Source organism: Lactuca virosa, chromosome 4 (genome assembly GCF_052849685.1).
Source record: "Lactuca virosa cultivar CGN04683 chromosome 4, Lactuca_virosa_CGN04683_v6, whole genome shotgun sequence".
In the NCBI taxonomy this organism is placed as follows: Eukaryota; Viridiplantae; Streptophyta; class Magnoliopsida; order Asterales; family Asteraceae; genus Lactuca; species Lactuca virosa.
The window spans coordinates 176,067,977-176,080,506 of NC_136429.1; the positions used below are offsets into that span (position 1 = coordinate 176,067,977).

A 12,530-nucleotide genomic window follows, 5' to 3' on the forward strand; every position below is an offset into this window, starting at 1 on the left:
AGACCACATTTCATTTAACCAAAGGCAACTTAATTTCATTTTTCATATAAAACTTAAATAAGCATTCTAGGTTGTCATTATATGTTTAACTATATAATGACAACCTAGTATTCTTATTTACGTTTTATATGAAAAATGAAATTAAAATGTCCTTGGTTAAATGAAATGTGGTCTAGAGCAATAATTAATATATATATATATATATATATATATATATATATATATATATATATATATGTGTGTGTGTGTGTGTGTCTGTGTGTGTGTGTGTTTTATGTATTTTTTACAAAACATTTGTACAAAAATGGTCAAAACATGATTTTTATTTAAAAAAGTTATGAATTTATATAAAAATGGGTTTATTACAAAGATTGGTCCAAGAATATTTTATTTTGGTTTTTATATAAAATAATAATGACAACCTGGAATGCTTATTTAAGTTTTATATGAAAAATGTAAAAAAAAATGCCTTTGGTTAAATGAAATGTGGTCTAGAGCAATAATACATATATATTTAAAAAAAATATATGTTTTATGTATTGTTTTACAAAATATTTGTAAAAAAATGTTCAAAACATGATTTTTATATAAAAAAGTTATAATTTTATATAAAAATGGGTTTATTACAAAGATTGGTCCAAGAATATTTTAGGATTTTATGCACATGTTTTAGTCACAAACTACTATGATAGTTTTATTGACTAACTAATTCAAAATATTCAAGAAAGAACATCAAGTCTAAGATTGTTTGCACATGTTTCAGTCTCAAACTACTATGATAGTTTTATTTACTAATCCATTCAAAACATTCAAGAAAGAATATCAAGCTTTAAAACTTAAGTTATTAAGATTTGAATACTTAGAGATTATAAGCCTTACAATGAAATGAACACAAAATAGCATCAAACTTTCATAAAAACGAGACCTGTATGTATCTCCCCACAAAAATCATAAAATTATAAAACGGGACGATGAAGACTGACCATCGTTGCGTGATTCCGTATTTGGTTCATTTTTGTGAAGCGTTTTGTGAGAAACCACAACTTGACACTTTTTAAGTTTAAAACAAACCATCGAGACCATTTTGTTACTTAATTAACAAAAGGTGATGTTTTAACTAAATCACACATTTAGAGGGAGTAATTTTGATCAATTTAAACAGAAAAAAGGTTGATTTTCTTATATGTTTCAAACAAGGGTTGTTTTGGTATAACTTAATACATGTACGAGCTATTTAGGTCAAATTCATAAAATGAAAAGGATTGGGGCTTTTTGGTTCTCTTCTTTAACATATCGAGAAAAAGGGAGGAATGAAACGCATGCAAAAAAGATGCATCCCCGGTGCTTGGATGGTTCGAAGGAGGAGATCAAAGCAGCAACCGATGGAGGCTTCGGTCCTCGTCTGATCGAGAGATAAGAAATGAAAGAAGAACAGAAAAAACAAACATGGAGACGGAAAGGAATCAGGTCCGATGGTTGATCTGTCAACCAAAGAGCACCTCCGATGCCTGGACCGAAAGAGGGAAAGAGTCGAAAGCAGTGACACTGCTTTTCTTCTACTCCAACAGTGTATGCGAAGGGGAGGAGGAGGGTTGGTACGATGGAGCAAATCAAGCGGCAACAGCATCTCAAGTAGGGGTTTTGGTAGTGGCGCTCGACAGAAGAGAGGAAGAGGTGTGAGGGGCTATTTTCTTCCCGATCACCGGAAAAACTTCACCTCCGGTGGGGGTTTCTTCAATTGAAATTGAACAAAAATAAGGATGAACAAGGAATGAACTAGGCATCAAATTTTGGGGGTGTTTGATGCTCCTTTGTTCACTAGAAAACCATAAGAGAAACACCTCTGATGGAGGCGTTTGTGGACGTGAATTGAAACAGAAAAGAGTGTTTATGTGATCAAAATGTGCAAGTGAAGTGTGTATCTCTAACTTGGTTGGTCATTAAAGCTCCATAATGTGTGTGTACTATTAAGCTATAGTTACTAGAAAGAGTATTGACTTTAAATCATTTGTGTACTTTTTGTGAAACTTGTAAGAAATGCATTGGTATAATAAGTATGTATTTTTTGTATGTATTGATGTATTGATTTAATTCATCATATGTTTATGTGTCTCATTGAGAGATAGATGATCGAGTTTTAGTCACATGGTTTGACATTTAGTGTATTAAACATGTTCCAAGAGTGCAAGACAATGTGATATCACACTTGTGACATACAAGAATTTCAAAAACTCAGACGGATCCTAAATCTGATATGTAGAACTCTGGTAAAATTTGTTTAAAGTTTCGAGATTAATTAGATCTAATTCGATAGTTTTTGCGACTTTGTTAAATTTACAGGTTAAAAATATTGTGATTATAAAATCAAATATTAGACCTATGTCTAAGCCCAAAAATGTTCTCAGTATTTCCATACGAGTTGTGCAAGTACCTCGATGGATTAATTCAGTTTTCGTTTATTAAGAAAATCAGTATTATACTGATTTGATTTCTTAAGATGATCGTTACTTCTCCATACGACGTCCGTTTTTGACGTTATTTATATCCATGAAGTCCTGAGAGTATAATCTATCCAATTTGGGCATAAATTGGTCGTAATTATACTAGCTGCAAATTTTTTTTAACGTTACAATTAGAATTAATTTTAGGTGATTTTTGATTCAATCCTTAACGATAGACGATTTGTTGAACAGGTTGAGACGTTCTGAATTAATTATGAGTGTAATATATTTAATATATTATATTAACACAAACTTAGACACTTTAGGTCTTAATACAACAGGGTTCGCGGTGGTTTGGCCGACAAATTTTGACCTAAAATTATCAGTTGTTACATTCTCCTCTCGTTAAAACAATCTGATTCCGAACTTTAGCTTGTAGATGCGATATATTTAAAAACAATTGAGGATATTGTCATTATGCTAAATCTCGTACATGATCCTTATGTAGTTTTCTTGTGTATGTGATTCGTATATATTTCAAGTTTGAATTGTTGATCACAACAACGTTTCAAAAGTAATTTAATTCTATAAATACCTATATTGTATTTACCTAACAATTATGCAACACTAATATGGTTTCTTAGCTTACTTAATTGAGAGAGATAACAGGAGTTTTATGGGACAGACACTTCTCGAGTTTTGACACCCGACACGTGTTATACATATCATTTAAGTTTCGGGAATCATGACCAATTCCTACCATAAATTTCAAAGGTCTATCATGTCATAGGTTTACTTACCTTGATCTCTTAATCGTATTTTTCCTCTAAAAGGAACGGTTCCTTGTCAATGTTCGTGTTTAACCTTAAATCGTTCTTTGGTTCATTCAATCTTTTCTGAAATCTCAAGATTGACGTCTAGATCAGTAGGCAGGGTGCCACTTACCTGTTCTTTGTTCAGTTTATGTATCTCTTATAATTATTCTGCAGATCAAGGCATCGACACTTATGTCTATAAAAAACCTTAGATGGTGTAGCTTTTATGCTGGTGTGTGATAACTATTATTGAAATACTCAAACAATGTCCATTGGGTAGTCCATGCACTTTAAAAGTTTATTACTTAGGCTTGGAGCCTATCATTCAAAGTTTGGATAATTTTGCTTATTGGGAATGGCAAGCTATGTTCATACCTAGGCACGCCCCTAATAATTTTATGTAGTGATAGTCAACATCCTGAGGTGAATGTACTATCTCCATACGAGACAATAGCAATTTACACCTTGTGTAATTTTGATGCTTACTTAAGATAAATCTTCGTAACTTTTCCATCTTTCTTGTTTTCTTTGTTTTATAGGAAGTGGGCGGACCTAACCACTACTCAAATAGTATTCAGGACACAATGTGTCTTGGTTAGTTTTGTTAAAAAGTTCATTAAAATGTACCCCCACTTACATTCAGGCATTTCCGAATGTTGGAGTAAACCCGAGGATTTCTGATGTCGTTGAACTGGGGTGTTCATATTTGGTTCGTAATGTATTGCATTATGTTACCTGTGAGCTTGATTCACTTATCCATTCCCTTATAAAGCTTCTCTCGTGATGTTTTCTCTTTTAGAGACTAGATCTGAGCTTTCTTAACTCTATACGGTAAGGTTGGGAAGGATAGTCATTGTTCAATGATCGTACCCAACAATGTACGGCTCGTTCTTTTTGACATAAGGACATGTTTTTTATGTGTTAAACACAATTTATTAGAATTTCGTGACTAGCTTTCCGACACTTCACTAGTCGTTCCTACTCTACCGGTTTCATCCAGTCTACTGTATTTGTGATTTATCATGCGTCCAATGTTCAAGGTTCATAAAATTACTACGCATAACGAAATTAAACGTACTTTAACATATGAGTGGTTGAATGAGAAATGTACTAGTCATTAAAGATAGTTCCTAGATTTTCATTTCCAGATCCAATCATGGTTGATCTGCCTAAAGTTTTACTTCTTGGTTAATTAACTTTGGGTAGTTCTTCTTAAAATGCCCGATTTCACTACATCTATAATAGATTATTCTCTCACCGGTGCCTATTCCAGTGTTTGCTCCAGCATTCATCCTCTGGTTCACTGCTATAATTTCTAATCCCGCGTCCAAACTTATTCCTACTCGTCGAGTTATCCCCCTTGGACTCGACGAGTTGACCTTCAATTTGCATATTATCATTCCTTAATTAGTATTCCAGATTCCGGGTGTTACATTTTTCATCGATAATGGGGCTTTGTTTTTGTAAACAAACTATAATATCATTTGAATGATACCAAAAGTGAATCCAAGTACATTTGGAATCTGCAAAAGGTGGTATCAAGACAATCCTTAGATAAAACATAGGTAACTTTGTTAAAGAGAGGGACTTAAAGAGGCCATTGAATTGTTTGTATAATTGTTTAAAGTCATAACGCAATATTAAAGTCACCAAGAAGAAGGCCATAAAAGAACCAAATAACAACGCTAAGGGTGAGAGCTACTGATAGTAGAATTGGCATGTACTCTATGCTTCTTGTTTTAATGATTTTTTTCTAGAAAATAATATGAATATCATACATATTAAGAATTTTCACCATGTAAAATGTGAAACGAAAAGATTCATCTATTACAAGGTTAATAGTTTATAATGCATATAGACGTACCATAACTCACAAAGGTGCTATAAAAATACATAAAAGAACATGAGGCAAATCCATCCCATTATCACGCCATGAGTAACTCCACTTGCAAGGAAATGTGTGAGAACAACAATCAATTTGAAACCATCAACTATTAGCAATAAGATTAACTTTGGACTCTCCATCAGCATAACCAAGTTTTAGCGTGTTAATTTAAACTTCATTGATGATCATTACTACCATCATTAAGTTTCATTGTGAGGTAAAGATTAGCAAATACTTAAGCCTTCTTTGGTGCATAGAAGAGAAAGAAACATATATAGAACGCCTTGATGATGCAACCAATTGAGCTAATGGTGATGAGAAGAATGACATTGGACTTGAGCAATACATATATAATATAAATCATGGAATTGGATAAGCCCACAACATTATGTGCCGACCAAAATCCTTCAGTTGATTTGTTCTTGTAAACTTTATAAAACGTTGGTCTGTAAGGTTTAATTCATCACCATATGTTGTGGGCTTCTTCATTGCCATGTATTATACTATATATTGCATGCTTATGTCCAACGTCATGCTTTTCATCACCATTAACTCTATTGGTTGCTTCATCGAGACGTTGTATATATTTTTTTCTTTCTCTTTTATGCACAAAATAAGGCTCGGGTATTTTCCTATCTTTACTTCACCATGAAACATAATGATGGCAGTTATGATTATTAAGGAAGTTTAAATTAACACACTAAAACTTGGCTATGCAGATGGAGAGTCTGGCTAAGCTTATTTCTAATAGTTATTGGTTTTAGATTGCTTGTTGTTCTCACTCAGTTCCTTACAAGTGGAGTTACTCATGGCGTGATAATTGGATAGATTTACCTCGTGTTTTCTTTATGTGTTTTTGTAGCACCTTTAGGAGTTATGATATTTATATATGGATTATAAACTAATATTAACCTTGTAATATATGAATCTTTTCTTTTTACATTTTACACGGTGAGATTTCTTAGTATGTATGATATTCATATTATTTTCTAGCGACAAAAGATTAAAACAATAAGCATAGAGTACATGCCAATTATACTATCAGTAGCTCTCACCCTTAGAGTTGTTATTTGGTTCTTTTATGGCCTTCTTCTTGGTGACTTTAATATTGCGGTATGACTTTATACAATTATACAAACAATTCAATGGCCTCTTTAAGTCCCTCTGTTTAACAGAGTTACATATGTTTTATCTAACGCTTGTCTTGATACCACCTTTTGCAGATTCCAAATGTACTTGGATTCACTTTTGGTATCATTCAAATGGTATTATATTTTTTTACAAAAACAAAGCCCCAATATCAATGAAACAAATTCTAAATGTGAAGTAAAGGCTACTGATCAAATATTTCCAAAACTTAGAGATCAGAAAATCATTATGTTGTAAAGCTGAAAACTATGTTGTGTGCTGATATTAGTAAGATATTCTCATAAATTTCTCAAAAGACTAATCTCGAGGCTTTTTAACATCAAGATGTCCCTAACATGCTTAATTTTTTTTTGAAACGGCAAATCTAATATACTACTAAACTACACCTTAAATCTACGTATGTCCACGACGAGACTTGAACCCTCAACCTCAAGGAAGGAGGGCAACACCGGATACCGTTGGGCTAGAAGCCCTTTGGTCCCTAACATGGGTAATTGCCCCATTGAAGTTGGCGCATGAAATATACATTTGGATTTTAATTCACAATAAAGCTAAATTAATTAGTTTGACTAGATCTTCTTTAAGAAAGGGGTTATCATGGTTTGTGTGAAATAATAAACCTTGGAATGATAACTTTATGTATTAGACATCTCTCCATGTAGTAATCGCAACAAAAGATACGTTTGTGGAAGTATAGAGATTCTCTCTCTTTGGAAGAATTAAATGGAAGGATAGTTTTTTTCTTTCACTGGAGAGATAACTTTATGTAAGAATGGTTTTCTTTATGAATAAATAATTGGCATATCCTATATTTTTTATATTTTACTAAATGTTACTTTTATATTTTTACTAGATATTAAATATATTTCCAAGATATATAAGGAGATATGTCTTGATTTACTTTGCAGTTAGATAATGGAAGCGTAGTGTACATTAAAAATTTAATATAACAAATTGTAGGCTATATATAGAACTAGTTTTCAAGCATTGTAAGTAATTCCAATTAGTAGAAAACTTGTAGCATTCCGATTTATTTCTCTATCTTATAACGTTATGATTTTAAAAAATCATAACTTAAGCAATTAGTTTACCTCTAATTATTAGCATACATTTGATCCTTTTAATTTTCAACTATGAGAGCTTGGTAACTTGTATGCAAAGTATGGTTACGGTGTTAAAAATCTAAGAAAAACAGTAGTGTTACGTTACATTATCCAATGCTTACGAAGTTAAGTTACTCGGTGTGGGCTATAAAAGTACAGGTGAATTTGCAAGGATAGAGTGCGAATGAAATTGAAATTTTAAAAATGGAAGAAAGAAGGATCGGTTGGCTCTTGCAGCTGTTTTTCAAGCGATTATGGAGGACATGTTACTAATGTTAGCCTCAAACATTTCCCATTCCTATATAAAGGAAGGGAACTCTTCCACAAATTATCATAAATCACTCTTTTCATAATTAACAATAAGAGAGATAGACAAGTGCGATTTCTCGAATAGTATCAAAGTTTTGGTTATTTTATATCCAATTTAAATTATATGTAAAACAATTTATTTAAGAACGTAAAATCACAAATTTATAGAACATTTTTATTTTTAAAAGAAACAATTATTATTTCAACACTCTTGAGATGTCAACTCGTGTATATTAAATCATTAGTGTATAACCTATGAGAATCACGGTTATAAAATTAATTAAACTTTTATAATAAAAATTTATAATTATTTATCAGTTATTTTAAATAAGTCATTTTAAATAAAATTTTAAAGTTATTATAACTTCAAATTTAACATATAATTAGAAAATGTAAATTTGAATTTTGAAATTAATTGCCTAATACATCTACATGACACATGTCATAATATTAATGAGGAGTTGTATTAGAATGACACTTGACAAAAGGAGATTAAAACTATTCATTTATTAGAATAAGAATTAGTAAAAGCTTATCTGTAACAACTAAATACAACTCTGTGGTTAACACTTTAACACTTCACCAAGTATCAATTACTTGAGACATAATAATATAACATGTCAGAGTGGAAAGTCTGGTGAGACATAACGGGTTTGGACTCATATATATATATATATATATATATATATATATATATATATATATATATATATATATATATATATATATATATCATGGTTCTAAAAAGTGCGCCTCAAGGCGTGCCATGGCGCGAAGCGTGACCTAGCCGTTACGAAAATGTCCAAGTCGCGGATTTTTTTTTTCTTTTTACTGATCGGCCATAAAATTATTGAGTTTTTGTTAACTTTTTGATTTTAAATATTAATATAACACTTCTAAAAACTTGATATATTTGATAAAATTCAATAATTATATGATTTATCTTTTTTAATTTGTATAAAATAGTCACGCCTTGAAAAACGGCATGGCTCGCCAAGCTTGTTATGGCTTAAATTTGACCTTGCTGCCATGCCCACACCTTTTGTTATTTAGAACCTTGATATATATATATATATATATATATATATATATATATATATATATATATATATATATATATATATATATATATATACCTTTCTAATAAATGAATCCCGTTTTGCCGCGTGGCTTCTTCTGTGCCCATTTGATACGAATGTTGAATTACAAAAATACCCTTCTTTGTTCCATAATCGTGTAATCATAATCAATCGTCCCTAAAAATATCAGGCGCAAATTTTTTTTAACTTAAATAAAAGGGTGCTAATTTGAAAGAGAAATCCCAAAATCTCGGTAACTTTGAATGGTAAGTTGCCATAGTTTACATGAATTGAGGAGAGGATGAGGCTTATTTCAAATTTTGAATTCTAAGTTCACCTTCACTTCCGATAAAAAAAATGGTCGTCTTTTTCTCTAACACTTCTTCTTCACCGCTCTTTGTCATTTCCGTAAACACTGTCTCATCGGACCCTCTGTCTCTACTACATTCCTCTATTTGGAATCAGATATGATTCTATTCATTCAAAAATAGATGTTTGATTGAGAAGGATGTTTGGATTAAAAGGGCGATATGGGTTCTCAAGATTCTCAACAATCGAGAAAGTTACCCAAAGGATTGATGGATCGGGTGTCACTATCATTATTATATGTAAGTAACTTGCCTCATCTTTCACATTAGTTCAAATTTATACCACCACCATAAAAATATCAATTGTCACTCTAAGTTTGCCTTCCAAGTGTCCGATGGAAGTACTAAACAAAATTTTGTTTTTGCTATGATGTTATTTCAGGAGACTCAAGTGGGGACTGAAACTGCAGGAGTCTACATAGTTATGGTTGTTAGTAATATCTCAGTAGGAAGAGAGGTCAAAGAAGCAATCCTAAAACAAATCCTAATTGCGAAGGATTTATGTTGATAAGACGTTCTTGAGGTATGTTCGTTCGACTTATTTTTGTCACGTTGCCTTCTCTTACTTGCTTGGAAACTACCACCCCTTTTCATTCCTCTATTTATATCGTTCAAATACAAAATCTTATAGCTACTTATGCTTCATCATTTATCATTTTTTGCAGCTTAATTAGGCTTCTTAAAAGGGTATGTCTAAAATTCCTTTGGCTCATATTGATTTTCCATTTTTTTCTTTTTTCTACTGAATATGATTCACTTTGATCATGTAGTTAACTTTAATTTTCCTTAAAGAATGTACAAAAATCGTGATTGATTGCTTCTCAACATGTGGTTGAGCATAATTGAATTTGTTTCCCCCCATACAACTAATTTAAATTACTTTATTGCGTATTCAATGTTTTTGCTGTTTGAGAGTGCTTTAGTTATGATATTCACTTTTTAAGGTTATTTTATGTCAGGGCATTTTTGTTAAGGATGTTTGAAAGAGGTTATTCGATATGGCTACTTCAAGTGGTTATCAATCGTTATATGCTTATTTAATTAGGGTAAATATTCATAAGACCGGGTATACTCCCTCCTACACATAATTGTTTGGTGGCATTCACAAATTCAAGAACCTTTTCACTTACTATTGTATTATATAATTTTGAAGTTCTGTATGAAATCTTTGAACATGATGTATTGGTAAACAACAATTTGTCTTTTTGCTGGAGTATGTGCATGTGAACTTTGTTTTGTAGATACATGGGTTGGTAAATATGGACTTGGCACATGGGATTTCACTTTAGTATGAAAATTAAGTTTTGATTATTATTAGTTAGATGGAATCTATGGTGAATTTTGCTGTTTTGCTATTTTCATGGTTTTAAATCGAGTTCACCCTAAATTAGGTGGACTGGTATTTTGTAATGAGTTATTTGAATATTAATTATTTTTTATTATTATTTTCAATTTTTATTTGGTTTGGTGTTAATATGTTTGTTGAGTTGTGTACACGCCGTTGGAGGATATAGAAATTTCATCAAAAACATTAGTCTCAAGTACTCTTATGTTAGTAGCCTCACTATTTTTTAATTGTTTTTATTTTTTCTTTATGGTCATATTTGTAGTCAAGATGGTCATATTTTTACATCAGTTTTGCTAACATATAGACATATTACCTTGCAATTTGACTACCAATATGACCATAAAGGAAAGAGGAAAACAATATACATACCACAAATTTCCTTTAATAAAATTTTATAAATCTTTTACCCGTGGTTTCCACGGGTTGTAACCTAGTATATATGTATAAGGTTGTAGAACTTGCTACTTGGTACTTGTTCGTTCGGCCGACTACTAAGTAGCGAGTATCGGGAGTACTCGAATTTGGTAATTCATGTAGAAATATTTTTAAGGAAATTATATATGTCAAAATCATAAGCTAAAATCGCATGTTGTTTGAAATATATGCCAAAATTAGATACATGTGAATACACAAAAACTGAAAAACACACAATGGTCTCACTTCGTGAATAATTATTGAAAATTAATATATATATATATATATATATATATATATATATATATATATATATATATATATATATATATATATAGTAATATTCACATATGTGTTTTAAATAATAAATCATTAAGTATATTATACATATTAATTATCGAGTTAACCGAGTTTTATAACATTGTTCGCTTTAATAAAGGCCGATCGGGGGGTACTCAGATTTTGTAACTCGCCTCGGTAAGGGGCCGAGTAATTGACTTTTATAACACTACATATATATATATATATATATATATATATATATATATATATATATATATATATATATATATATATATAGAGAGAGAGAGAGAGGTTCATATATAAAATTAAATATTGTATAATCTTATAACCAATTATGAGTCAATCATTTAATAAAAGTAATTTTGTAATTTTGCTAATTAAATTAATTGCTATCTAAAATTAAATCGTTATAATTATGGTAACTAATTAAACTTCGAAGATTATAATTTTGGAAAATGATGATCATGCCTGCATAAAAAGAAACTAGTGGTGGCGACGTATATTTTTTAGTCAATGATGTTAAAAGATTATTTGGAATATTTTATACTTTTCAAGTTTCTCTAAGAATGTATTTTTTTCAATACAGAGAATATCTTCAATATTATTATTTTCGAATGCATAATAACATATTGATTTTTTTTTAACTTTGTTGTTTTTTACACACAATGCATTATTCTTCCAGAATGTATTAATCTTCTAGAATACATATGTATAGTTACGTATTTACTTCTTTTTCTCAAGAAAATATTAGCTAAGTGGTTCAAATACATTTATCAATTAATCGATTCTTAAAGAATTAACTTTTATTCTTAGAGAATAAAATCTGATTTTTCAAGAATATTTTAGGAGAATGTCATACTTAACCATTATTGTCAATAAGCATGTAGCTTCAACTAACCAAATTGATTCTTTATCATTCTAAAAAATGTTTATTTAACTAAAAAATTGATTCTGAATCATTCTAAAAAATGTCTATTTAACTATAAAAATTGATTTTTAATCATTCTCAAAAATCAATATTTAATATTCTTTAAGAATGTTTCTAATAACTGGTGATTTGAAATTGTGAGGAAGTGATACGTTTAAATTGTTTATTTTTTTATAAATTATGTAATTTACAAAAATGTTTATTTAAATATTTATTTGTTTGATTTTTTTTATTAATTGATTTGACTTATTTATCTAGAATGTAGTTAATTCCATTTCTCTTTCTTAATAAATTATCATACTTGCCATTATAATTAACTAAGGGGCCGTTTGATAGTTGCTGACTGAGAAAATGCTGATTGAGAAAGGTCTGTCTGAGTAATAAATTC

General features: G+C 30.4%; 2 pseudogenes; one reads left to right on the forward strand and one right to left on the reverse strand.

Annotated features, from left to right (window-relative positions):
- Window positions 1–4,659: 4,659 nt before the first annotated feature.
- On the reverse strand, window positions 4,660–5,580 carry LOC145105384 (bidirectional sugar transporter SWEET13-like; annotated as a pseudogene).
- A 3-nt stretch (window positions 5,581–5,583) lies between these two features.
- Window positions 5,584–6,574, forward strand: LOC145105385 (bidirectional sugar transporter SWEET12-like; annotated as a pseudogene).
- Window positions 6,575–12,530: the final 5,956 nt, after the last annotated feature.